Raw genomic sequence first — 13,982 nt, 5'->3', positions numbered from 1 at the left:
CTGGTGGCTGCAAGTGTCAGATCAATTAATCTGTGTTTTTTCATCAGTGATGCATTATTGCGCATTCTCTTCCGCTTGAGGTGGCAATGACTGGGCAAGAGGCAGTTCAAAAGTATCTGAAAGCAGAAAATCAGAAGGAGCGCAGTGGTCTGAGAAAAGAGGGGTAGAGATGGAAAGCAATAGGTCCATGGTCACACCATCTGCAGCTTATATTAAATGTCATACAACTGGATGAAGGTGATGTGGGAGTTAAGAATGGGCATAAATCAGTAAAATATCATCACCCTCAGTATTCTCAGTGATGCCAGATGCAGTGGACTCTGTCACAGCTGGATTCATAATGCAGAGAACCACCTCTTTGGTGAGACTCAGGGGATGCAGGCATGCCTCACCACTTCATGCCACCTTGTCCTGAAAGATTGCCTGTGATTGTGTTCCCCTGTGTTGGGATAATATGCCTGCCACTGATGAATAGTTGGATGTATATGGTGGCAGCAAGGGACAGTCTGAGGCTGGTGTCAGTGAAAGGCGAAGGTGAGATGGAGTATGTGAATGTAAGACCTGAATACTGAGTGTAAGGGTGTGCTGATGAGTGAGAGATAGAGGTGTGGTGCATTGATCACTGTGAAAGGTTGGTGGTGTGGTAGGTACGAAATGTCATGTGAAGATGCATTCACTGAACTTGACCACCTACTTGAGGTAATGAACTTATTCCAGAACTGCTGCCAGGTTCTTGGCACCAGGTTCCCAGCATTGACCTCCCTGACTGACCTTCCCAGCATGCTCCCATTCCCTTCAGAGGGCAATCCATGATAGCTTTCCATAAAAATATGGCCTCTCCCTGTCGACCTCTATGACTGAGACCTTCAGTGCTGTATCCATGATCCTGGTGGTTGCTCTCTCTCTCTCTCTGCCCTGGTGCTCCATTTACTTTATTTTCAATTGTAGCAGTCAGCAGCAGCATCTTTTCTGTCAGTGCAGCTCATCTTTAAGAGGGACAGGCTGTCTTTAAGAGCTGGAGGCTAGCTGGAGCATGTGCTAGCCTCACATTCTGCTTGGCCCTACACTCTGCTTGGCCCCCTATTGGACGTGCAGCCAGCCAATAGCATGTGTTGCACTCAACTGCATGCTATAATCTGGAAAGTGAGGAGTCCTGGGCACAGGCGGATTGCGAATCATGGTCCCAGTGCCCAAAATGGATGCAGACCAATTTTTAGCCACATGAAACCATGTTCTTAAAGTTAAGCAAATACCATGTCCAGGCATACATACACAAGTTTCAAAGAAACTGAAGATAGAAATTAATTTATCTTTATATTTCAAAAGTTCACTAGATTTGATACAGATCCATTAATAATGAAAAGTACCAAATGAAAAACACAAAGGGCAACCAGCATGGATTCAGGAGGGCACATCATGCTCACCCAATTTTCTGGAGTTTTTTGAAGATGTTACTATATAGTCAACAAAGGAAATCCTGAGAGTGATTTTTGCTTACATTTTCAAAGAGCTTTGAATTAAGTTCTATGGTAGAGATTATTGACCAGGAACTTAGGATGCCATTCATCCATTGAAGTTGTTCTGCCATTCATTTAGGTCATGACTTATCTGAACCCCATTTACCTGCCTTTGCTCCATATCTCTTGATATCCTTACCTGACAGAAATCTGATCAAACTCAATCTTGAAAGTTTCAATTGACCGAGCATCCACAGCCTTATAAGGAAGAGAGCTCCAAATTTCTACTCCCCTTTGTGTGAAAAAGTGCTTCCTGATTTCACTCCTGAATGGCCTGGCTCTAATTTTAAGATTAAAGTCCTTCACCCTGAATTCCCCTACCAGAGGAAATAATTTATTTTTATCCAGCCCTTTGAAACCTTTTATCATTTTAGATACTTCATTTAAATGATTCTTCAATCTTCTATATTCAATGGAACACAAACCAAGTTTATGCAACCTGCCCTCATAGTTCAACCCTTTTAGCCCCATGTCATTCTGGTGAATTTGCATTGAATTCACTCCATGCCTAATATATCCTTCCTGAGATGCTGAAATTCTGAAATTTCAGATGAAAAACACAATGAGAAACAAACAAACCAACAGAAATCAATTTTGTGCAACTAATCTATAATTATCAACTTATTAACAAGCAGTATTTTGATTTTTGTTGATAATGATTAAAAGTTCAAAGTCTGTAAACTTCATCTTGTTGCATGGAAAAATAAATAAAATGTGGCTGATTGTTATAGTTGAATTTGCAGTTTTAACAATCAAATATGTGTAGTATTCTATAAATACAAAGAAAGTGATTACAATCTGAAGTTTTCTATTCAAATCCATTTTACTATTCTGGGTTCAGTTTAAAATTGACATTGTAAATTTAAATATGTAATACATATTTTAAACAAGTGTCCATCTAGTTTGTCTAAATAAGATAACAAAGCCATTAGAACAAAGGGCGTATCTTTTGCCCACATGTCAGCAGCCATCAGATAAATACAGCAATTTAAAGTAATAGCTTTTTTAAAAAACTCAGACTCTTTCAGAGATTCAGTGAAATAAGAATAAAAATAATTTAGCAGCAAATGGTTAACAACAGAAGGAATCTGTCTTTGTGATTTTCCCAGAGGAAAAATTGAAAATTGTATCATTTTGTTAAACATGAGAGGTTGTTTTTAATTTAATATAAACATGAATTCTGTTGATGTAAGATTATAATTGACTGAACATTTGATTCAGTTTTATGTACAAGTAGATCTTTCTAATCCAGCATTTTGCTATTGCAACATCTTTTAGATCTGGATAAAGCTATTTTGCACTAAAAGACCTCTTGTTAAATAGAAGAATCGCTTATTTATAATTATCGTTCAAAAATAAGCATTCACATTGAAGGTGAATGCGAACTGAATTAGCTCATAGTATAAAAAGGTTCAGATTGAACACAACCTCCAGTCCATGTTCAGAGAGTATGGCTGATACCTTTTATGTTCAACTGAGTTAAATTAAAAACATTTTGATCCAAACTGAACTCAATTTCCAAAAACATTTAAATGTTATCTTTGCCTCAAAGCAAGATTTATATCAGATAAAATCAAATTGTACCTGAAACACGTATTGTGTTGTGTGGTTGGAAAAGAATAGTTGGAGCTTTAGTTCCTCGTCACTTTCATAAGCCTGATTTTAAAGTTTAAAATCAGCAGTGTAAAATGAGGATATTTATAGTGAGGCAAACAAGCTTTCAGTTTATACAGGAGATCTGAATTCAAAACCGCTGTGCATTCACTACAGAACTGAATTAGCAGTTGCTTTGTTAACAGAATAAGAAACACAATACTGGAGAAGGCTAGAGGTAAATATGAATAGGTGATGCTACTAATTGAATTTGGCACTATTTTAAGATTTAAAAAAGAAGAAATAACAGATCAAACACACATTAAACATTATTATTCAATATTAACAAATAAATTTTGTTAATGTTAGCATAAATGCATCTTTAATAATGGTTACTGTGCTCTTGTCTGTTATTCGTAATGTTTACTTAATCTTTTAAACAAAAGAAAATTATCTTGAGACATTTCACTTCTAGGTTAAAGTACTAAATTGCCAATGTATTAATTTAATGAAGTTCTTATTCTTTTAGAATAATCTACAATCACATTTCTTCTGAAACAAAATTAACTATTAAAGGAAAATGTTTTAAAAGAACTATTAAGTCTTATTTTTACTATGTTGCATTGAGGACTTTAATAATATATACCTTCCTTCTTATTTCATGTGATATACCAAACTATAACTAAGAACAGTTTTCAGAGCCTCACACAACCCTGCTCCCAGGGACTGACCTACCACCCACACTGTGCACTTTGGTTGAGGTGTAGTGACCTATCCCACCCTGCCTGGCCTCAGGGCAATAAGCATTATGACACAGACCAACTCTAAAACATGCAGGCAGTGTAAGCCTCAAAGCTAGAATCGCAGTATCACATTGCAGAAAATATCTCCAAAATTAGACAGACCAAAGTTTTGATCTCTCCCTTGTTTAGAGTGGCGAACAATGGCAGCTTTCTGTTGAGACATGACATCAAAGCTCTGCTGAGTGGTTGCTAGAAGTATTAGTTTGTGGCAGATTGCATTGGAAATTCGCAGATGTTGTTCTGCTACGAGGCACTACTTTTACTGTTCAAGTACACAATATCCTGAAACATTGCATACTGTGTGAAAAGTTACTATAAGACTGCAGTCGTAGTCCTAGACCAGTATCTATGAAGTGAGATGCACAGCCAGCAGACTATTGCTGCTACCTGTACATCCCTGCAGGTCACAGTAAGGTCAGCTACAAAGGAGTTCTCTGCATCGTACTTGGGCACATGCGCAGATCTCTGCTTACAGGGCATAATTTATAATGTTAGGAAAGAATGGATGGGAGTGTCTGTGCTCTCACAATATTGATTTTTTTTAGTTCCCAGTGGACTGCCTGGGAAATATCTAGCTGCAACTTGCACCAGGCTGGAGTTATACTAGCCAATTCAAACTCAAATTGTTAAGGAATGGCCTCCTTGCTCACATTATTTGGCTTGAATGCACTGGAGTTTCAAATCAGAATCTGACACCCAGGTCACACTGTCTTGTTTATGTTGCACCATCCCCAAAATTGCTTATCGTCAGTGTGAAAATGGCAGTATAACTGGAGTTGAACACAGATGTGAGGCTTGTGTTATTCAAAAGATTTAGATAGTACAGGAACTATTTCATAATTGAACATAGATTATAGGTAAAATCAAATCACAAACAGCTGTAACATATGGCATAGCCTGATCCCTAACAGGTGTTCTGGCTGTAAAAGTTTTGGAAATGCAAGTAGTATTACATTAAAAAACAATAACACTAGATTCAAATGAAAAAATATTTGACAATATTGAAATCAACAAATTTTGTAGTGAAAGTTCACTTATCCTTGGTTTCAAATTTCTTTTTATTCCTTAAACTCATTTTGTTGATTGTAGTCGTATATCCAGTACACCCTCAAACAATTAATTTCCAAACGTTCCTACTTTCCCTTTGGACTGCAAGGTCATCCAAGGTCACATTAAATGTCTTGAAGTGATTGATAGCCAATCACTTTTGATTTTGAACCAGCCACATTACAGTCACAGCAGAATAATGATTCTGGCAAGAAATCAGAGTACTTCTTGATTTGTAAAGCAAGAACTAAGTAATTTTCATGTGTAAAACAATGTTTTATGCAGGAATTCCTGCAAAATTGGTGGTCTATGATCTCTACATTTCTGTAAAATCCTGTTTGTTATGGTTAAAGTTTTCATCCAGCTGAGAACTACTTTTAGAAAGTAACAAAGGTTGCTGAAAACCTCAACACAATTTAAGCCTTATAGTGGTGGCCAGTGCTTGAACACCAGACTTAAATTTGTGCTTATTTTAGAAATAAATGCTTCCTTATTTGCTCCATAAGAAGTGGTCAGAATTTACAATTAAGACATTTCAGTGCAAAACCTTTTACTAGAGGGCAGCATTTATAGATTGGAGAATGGAGGGACAAAAGAAAGACAAAGAAGAAACACAAACACAGGCTTCTAACTACATTTTTGCTATCATGGAATGGAGGAAAAATTCTGAAAGGAGGTTCAATTAAAAAATTTGGCCACTTTGTAGGAAATGAAAATAATATTTGAAATATTATGTTTCAAGCAATTTGTGCCTTGTCAAAAATTTAGCATTCAGCCCTCCTTTCATGCATTGAGGGGCATTTTAGATGTTCCTATTGGAATGACTGAAAAAGGCATACAAACTCCAGTAATGATACAAAGCAAATGCAGACACTTTATTCTCTTCTGATTTTTTATAATACTCTAATCCAACGTACACATTTTTCCCAGGAATTTTATCTCATAATATAGTTTATTAGTAATGAACACAGAACATCCTGGTCAAAGGTAATGTGAGAGCAGAGAAAAATGTTCACAGAAAACAGTTGTCCTGGATACGTGTGCAAAAAAGAAACTCAGCAGTAAATGATAACATAAAATACCAAAAATTATTTTAACACCCTCAGAAGAATGACAAATGTGAGTTTAAACATCAATGTTTTATGGTGTGGCTAGGCAACCAGAAAATATGTTGCAGGTGAGTTTTATGCCATACTATTGTTTCAGTGCTCTTTTTAAAAGGCTGAAGTCTGTGGCTTCCAGGGGCGTATGAGATTTGCAGAATTGGGATGGAACTTCAATGACTTCTCCCTTCTATCTTCCAACCATTTTATGATTTTTCTTCAGCCAAACTTTTGATTAATGCCTTTGAGCAGAGTGACCTGTTGTGTTTGCCCAGTGTTTTGAGTGTTTTGCTGGAGCGTGCATGGTTCTCGTTTCTGATTTCTATGATGTCCCAGTTGCAGTTATGTAATGAGTAGAAGGTCTGGAATCGAGACAAACCCTTGATCACATGAAAAGGACGGAAAAATTGGAGGTTGAGACAACCCACATCACTCCTGGACACTTACCACCAACTGGCTCAAAGGCATGTAACACTGAGACACAAGAAAGGGAAATACCAATACACAAAGAGAAGAATGTAAACCAGTTTCAGTTTTAAGGAATCACTTACCTGAACAAACAGTTACAGGGATTACGAAATAAATAGGGATATACTAAGAGGGATAGATGAAGTGAGAGATCTTGGCGTACAAGTATACAGGTCCCTGAAGGCAGCAGTTCAAGTAGACAAGGTTGTAAAGAAGGCATATGGAATGCTCTCCTTCATTGGCAGAGGCATAGAATATAAAAGTAAGGATATAATGTTGATTTGTATAAAACACTGGTGAGGCCACAACTGGAGTATTGTGTGCAGTTCTGGTCACCACATTACAGGAAGGACACAATAGCTCTGGAAAGTGTGCAGAGGAGGTTTACAAGAATGTTGTCAGGGTTAGAAAAGTGTAGCTATGAGGAGAGATTGGATAGGTTGGGGTTATTCTCCTTAGAACAAAGAAGGCCGAGAGGTGACTTGCTTGAGGTGTACAAAATTATGAGGGGAATAGATAGAGTGGACAGGATAAAATTGTTTCCCTTGATGGAGAATTCTAGAACCAGGGGACATAGATTCAAGATAAGTGGCAGAAGGTGTAGGGGGGACATGAGGAAGAACTTTTTTACACATAGGGTAGTGGGTGTCTGGAATTCGCTGCCCAAGTTGGTGGTATAGGCAGAAACTTTAAACTCTTTTAAAAAGTACCTGGATCTGCACCTAAAGTACTGTAAGCTGCAGGGCTATGGGCCGGGTGCAGGAAGGTGGGATTAGAAAGGACACCTGGGTGTCTTCGGGCTGGCATGGACAAGATGGGCTGAATGGCCTCCTGTGCTGTTTCTATGGTTCGAACTGCTCAGTACTCATTGTTTACCCAGAATGTCTCTCCAGGAGATTGTTCAGAGTCCTTACAATTAGATACAGTCACAAACAGAATGTGGAAAGAATGTAGAACTTGCTACCACATAGAGTGATTGAGGCAAGTAACATAGATGCATTAAAGGAAATCCTAGATCAATACATGAGGGAGAAAGGAATAGAAGGATATGTCAATAGGATGAGATTAATTAAATAAGGGTGGGAAAGGCTAGTCTGGAACATTGGGTTAAATGGCCTGTTTTTCTGTTGTAAATTCTATATAATTCTAGAAGGATTAAAATCAAGATCTTACAATTATAGTTTCAGCATCCTGACATCATTTGTAGGATGTTGTATTTAATGCTCCCAAAGCAGCCACATTATTTATTGTGTAAATAGGGACAGTAATCTTGTGGTTATGAGTTCAAATTCTACCAGGGAACATTGTGAAATTTAACTCAATAATTCTGGTGATTTGTGGCATGAAAAAATTTACCATCAAAGCTTCTGAATTGTTATAAAACCCAACTGGTTCACTAATATCCTATAGGGAAATTAACCTATCACCCCAATATGTTTTGGACTATACATGACTCCAATCTAACAATATGTGATTGTCTTTTAATACCCTCTGAAGTGGCTCCCACCAATTTCTCTGGCCAGGTAGGGATTGGCACTAAATGAGGCCTTGTCTGTGTCACCCTTATCTAGACAACAAATAATCACAAATGGCACAGTGAGTTAATAGGCTACTGTAGATTAAATCCCAAACCTGTGCTATGTCAATTAATCTTAGCCAGAAGAGCATTAGAGGATTACAGTTGAATTCAATGATCCCCCCCGAACAACTCCTGGAAGTGGGTATTCATGGGCAGAATTTCACAGTTGGTATGCAGGGACCGGCCTGACATGCATGTGCGTAAAATGACGCACAATGACGTCAGGTGTGCATCCCGATATCATCATCGCAATATTTCAGAAAGTGGGCATGCTATGAGTTCGGAGGCGCACCAGACATTAATTAACGGGCCAGTTAAGGTCCCTGAGGCAGCAATTGACATTGATTTTGCACAGCCCGTGCAATTTTCAGGGTGTCGCATGGGTGCAACGGGCAGGCCACATTTTTAAAAACTTCATCCATGGCTGAGATTGGATGGGTGAGTGGGCTAGCTAATGTGAGTTGTTAGAACTTTAGTTTATTACTTACTGCTACTTGCTTGTGTGAACAGGACAACTTCATTTCGCTTCAGAGCTGCTTTGACAGAAATAACAGGTTTCAGCTCAAAACTCTGGAGGAGTCAAAACACTTGGGGCCTTCCAGGTATCAGAGAGCCTTCCCTTACTCTGGGGATGGGGATTGTGTTCACTGCTGGAGGCACCTCCTCTTCTGAGGTGGAGAGGGCCAGAAGGGGGAGGAGGTCACGAGTCCAAATTCAGCCTCCAGGAAAGCAACCTGTGGGAGGACAGGCACAGGCACAAGGAACGCAGGGCCAACAGGAAGTCCAAGGCGGAAGGAGCTGCAGAAGACGCTATTATCCTGCTGCCAGGGTTTACAGGTAGCAATGTAGCTACCTCAATATGTCTGAGGTGCGATGCCAAAGGAGGCTCTGCCTCTCAAGGGAGACAGTGACCTCCATCTGTCAGATGGTTGGCCCTGAGATCAGCTCCAACTGTGTGGGTGGACACCCCGTGCCAGTGGTGCTGAAGGTCACAGTGGCCCTCAACTTCTTTGCCTCCGGCTCTTTCCAGAGGTCGGTGGGTGATCTTTGTGGAGTCTCCCAATCGACTGTCCACAGTTGTGTCAAGCTAGTGACAGACGCTCTGTGCGGCATTAAATGTGTTGGTTCTCAACAAGCCTCTGGGTGCTTCATTCACTACCACATGGATGAGGCCAGCCAGGCAGAGCGAGCCAGAGGCTTTGCTGCGATTGCTGGGTTCCCCACATCCAGGGTACAATCGACTGCACACATATGGCCATCAATGCGCCAGCGGGTGAACCAGGATCCTTCATCATCAGGAAGGGATTCCACTCCTTGAATGATAGTGTGTGACCATAGGATGCAGATTATACAAGTCTGTGCAAGATACCCAGGCAGCTCCCATGGCACTTACATCCTGAGACAATCCCAGGTGCCAAGGCTCTTCAGTGCTCCAGCCTGGCTTGATAGATGGCTAGTGGGTGACAAGGGCTATCTCCTCAAAAGGTGGCTCATGATGCCCCTCCGATCCAAGAACAGAGGCCAAGCAGTAGTACAATATGAGCCATGCCTCCACAAGGGTGAGGTCAAGAGAACCATCAGTCTTCTCAAGATGCACTTCCGATGCCTGGACCATTCAGGGGGCACACTGCAATACACCCTAGATTGTGTGTCACTGATAATGGTTGAATACTGCACTCTCCACAATCTGGTGCTGGAAAGGGGGGACACAGTGGAGGAAGAAGATGTTGACACAGCTGCTCTGGCAGCAGACACCAAATCCATTAGTGAGTTTGAGAGCGAGCATGCTCAGGAGAATGCTGAGGGGATAGATGGCAACCTGGGCAACTACCAGGGAGGTGGGGACACACGGGAGGCTTTGATCCAACACTCCTTCAGCTAGCCTACCAAAGATGAACCACCACTGCATGCCAGGGCTTCAGGCTCCATACTCGATACCTGACAGCAACATTTGCTTGGTCAGCAACATGTACTATGTGCCATTTCAATAAAGCTCAGTGACAAACAAGTCACTCATAACATCATGGGTACCCCTTCACCTGCAAAACTAATGAAGCACCCAGAGGCTTGTTGAGAACCAACATATTTAATACTTTGCAGCTTGGCATACAGAAATCAAACTAAATGAAAAGGTGTTCAACATCACACCAACTTAACAGTAACTTAAAGGTGGGGAAAAAGATAACCAGTAGTGATAAACCCGTGTTGTGCCTAAGGTGCTTTATGTTTACGCTTGCGGGTGCTACATCTAGGTGCTCCCCCCTCGCTGGCACTGTCATTGGAGACAGCCTGCTCACTCTGCTGTCCTGTTGGCCTTGATGACCTTGGCGGGCATCCTCTGGTCCATGGAGCCTGTACTGGCCCCACCTGGGAGGGAACGGCCAGTGGCACAGCTGACATCTCCCCAGTCACCACAGCCTCATCGGATGCCATGGTCAATGGCAGAGGGGCGGAGGAGCTGCTGCCCTCATCCAGAGCCCCCTGAGAGGAGCCCGTAGAGACAACAGGCAGCTCATGCTCCAACGTCAGGTCACTTTGGACCTCCCTGCTCACCACTGATGGATGATCACCTGGCTGGGATAATGGGTGCCCAATCCACCTCCCACACTGACAGTGACCACTTGAGGTCAATGCTGCTGTGAGGGCTTGCAGGTCCGAGCGCATGCCCAGGGAGCCCTGATTGATCTCCTGGAGGAGCCTCTCCATGAGATTTGCCACTCTCTCCATGGAGGAGGCATTGTGCTCGGCCATGAGGATCATTGCATTGCTCATGCTCCGCATGGACTCCTCCATCATGGAGACCATGGCACGCATTCCCTCATGTATCTCTGCCAGATCCTCTCGCACATCCTGACGGACCTCCAGCATCTGCTGCCTCAGGGATGACTCAAAAGGCACATTATCAGCCACTGACTGAGCATGTTCCTGGTCCCAGCATTCCTCCAACTGCCTGCACCCTGGGCACTCTCTGCCTCTACCTCTGCCTGCACCTCAAGTGAGTGTGCACCGAGATACTAACCGACAATCTTACCCCCACTGAGGTGCTGGTATCTGTGCTGGTGCCTGCCTGACTGAGAGGGTGTGACGCTGGTGCATTCATATCTCCTGTGCCCTCAGGGGTCAGCGGCGGCCCCTCAGGCTCCTGAGACCAGGCATGTTCTGGTGAGGCTGAAAGGAAGAGCAAGGACATTTGATTAGTTGAAATAGTTACGCTGCTAATGTGCATGCCTGGCACCTGGATCGTCTTTCCATTATCAATGGGGATCCCATGTTGGAGGCTGAAATCAACAGTCAACAGTGGAATGTTTGGACTGACAGACATTGTGACCTCAGTGCATGGCACTCTTACCTCCCAGTGGCTCCCCAGCCTCACCGCGGCCGGTTGACCTGGATGCAAGGTGCCTCTCCAGTTCCAGTGCCTCCTGCTTGTATCTGACGAGGATCAGAAGATGCGACTGCCCTCTGCCAGTCCGCAGCCTCTCAGCCTTATTGTGTGCTGTCTTCCCCTGAAAGAAGAGAGGAGCAATGATTAGTCCACCCTGTACCTGCATTGTCATTGCAGCCTGGCCACCCCCACCTGAGGAACACCTTGCAGAGCTCAACCAATTCATGACCCTGGGGCCACAAAACACTTATTCCAAGCAGCCAGGGCTCACTCCCTTGCCCAGATGCTGCCTCCATGACATTTGCCACTCACACTCTTAAGAACTTCCAAACCCATGACCATTACCAGTTAAAAGGACAAAGGCAGCAGATAGATGGGAACACTGCCACCTGGAAGTTCCCCTCCCAGTCACTTACCATCCTGACTTGGAAATGTTTCACTGTTCCTTCACTGTCGCTGGGTCCAAATCCTGGAACTCCCTTCCTAACAGCACTGTCGGTGTAACTACACACATGGACTGCACCGGTTCCAGAAGGCACCACCTTCTAAAGGCAACTAGGGATGGATAATAGCCCATATCCTGTGAATAAATGAATGAATAAAAAAAACAAAATTCTGAGGTGCTGGGGTGGGGGTGGGGTGGGGGGGCGTGTCCAACCTAACTGCTGTGCTAAGTGATCTATGCCAACAAAGTACTCACCCTTCCCGATCGCAGGAGGTCATTACACTGCTTGCGACACTGTGCCCATGTTCGTCTCACCACATCGTGGGAGCTGACCTGTGATGTCACCTTCTCCCAGGCACATTTGGTTAGGTTGGGGGGGGCCTCCTCCTCACGTCCCTTGGGACAAGGGTATCTCGTCGTGCTGCCACCTCCTTGAGGGCAGCGAGGCACTCACCAGAAAACCTCAGGGCCAACTGCACCGCCAACCGGCCCTCCCCCCTGGCCTGCTCTCTGATGATGTTGTCCATTGCAGCTAACCGAACTCAATGGCAGATGACCAAACTCAATGGCAGCTAACCGAATTCAATGGCAGCTAACTGAAAGCAGTGGCAGCCTTAAGATGGCTGCCTGCGCCATTTTTGAATAGGTCGCCAGGTTGCCATTGGACCCAACGGACATTGGCATCCCATTGCCGCCCGCCTCTTTCGGCAGATCTCGGGAGCTGCGAATTACGTTGGGTGAGCCTTAATTGGCCTGCCCGCGTAAAATCACAGTGCGCACCCGATTGCGGTCAGGGTCCTGACTGAGCCCACCTGCCAACTGAAAAACTTTGGCCCATGTATGGGCATCAGGTGAGGAAAGGCTCACAGACAGCACTAATGATCTCTTTGGTTGAATACGCTGATAATACGCACTGTCACACATGAATAATGGCTTCTGAGGGTAGGTACTCGAGGGTACTAGTTACAAGTAGAATGAGCAAGAAGTCAAATCTTTCAAGAGAAAAAGCAAAGGGATTTTTAAAAATTTAATCTTTCATTGAATTATAGACTCATTTGCACAAACCTAAGGCTGCCCAAATGGACTGATGACCAAGTGTGGTACAGCTATAAATGCAAGTTTCAAATAGTTGGAAAGAATTTTCATTTCTACTAAATGTATGAATGTTCTATAAGGAAGAACATCTGAAACAAAGATAACAGCAAATTTTGGGAATTAATTACTAACATATCCACCAATAAACAAACAGTCTTGTGTAACTTATGAGAACTATTCAAAGTTCTTTCTGATAAATGCTGTACAATAACTTAATACCTTTTCGAATATTTCATTCTTCTTTTGCCCTGATTTTCTCTTTGTGCAAGCTGCTCATGACCAGAGTCTTACCCAGTCAGGTGGGTAGGCACCATGAGAGAATCTAAGGTTTGTTTTTTGTCTGTGACTGCTTTTATATGATGTATTGCTGGGAACGGTGCAGAAATGGCACTTTTCTTCCTAGATTTCTTTCCTTCGTAACAAATAAATTAAAATTTCCAGGCCTGTAAGTATGCACAAGTATATCTGGGTCTTGAGCTGTTTATCCAGTGATCCTTAACAGGATTGCTACAGGCCACTGAAAAAAGGCCTTGTAACTTTGCAAAATGTTGTCCTCGGTATTAATGGAGTGTCAGACAGGAAGTGGGAGCTTGAAGCACCTGGCAATGCTGGGTTGAGGTGGTCCTATCAAGATTAATGGCTAGGTAACATAACTTTTTTTTGGTTCCATTTCCCACCCTGGAATCTGCCAAATGAACAGGCAGACCAGTAGCCAGTTGGAAGAGGTGGTGACACAGTGGTATTGTCACTGGACCAGTATACCAGAGACCCAGGGTAATGCTCTGGGAACCTGGGTTCGAATCCCACCATGGCAGATGGTAGAATTTGAATTCAATAAAAATCTGGAATTAAAAGTCTGATAATGATCATGAAACCATTGCCGATTGTTTCAAAAATCCATCTGGTTCAATAATGCCCTTTAGGGAAGGAAATCTGGCCTATATGTG

The 13,982-nt window shown here is 42.8% G+C and overlaps 1 protein-coding gene across 11 annotated transcripts in view; it reads left to right on the top strand.

The window, feature by feature from the left end:
* Positions 1-13,982, top strand: part of myo3b (myosin IIIB) — a 661,003-nt gene that overhangs the window by 640,665 nt on the left and 6,356 nt on the right. The gene's annotated exons all lie outside the window — the stretch shown is intronic.

The sequence above is a fragment of the Carcharodon carcharias genome, chromosome 12 (assembly GCF_017639515.1).
Source record: "Carcharodon carcharias isolate sCarCar2 chromosome 12, sCarCar2.pri, whole genome shotgun sequence".
Classification (NCBI taxonomy): domain Eukaryota; kingdom Metazoa; phylum Chordata; class Chondrichthyes; order Lamniformes; family Lamnidae; genus Carcharodon; species Carcharodon carcharias.
The sequence above is the reverse complement of the archived record's forward strand: the minus strand, read 5'-3'. Positions and strand labels throughout refer to the sequence as shown.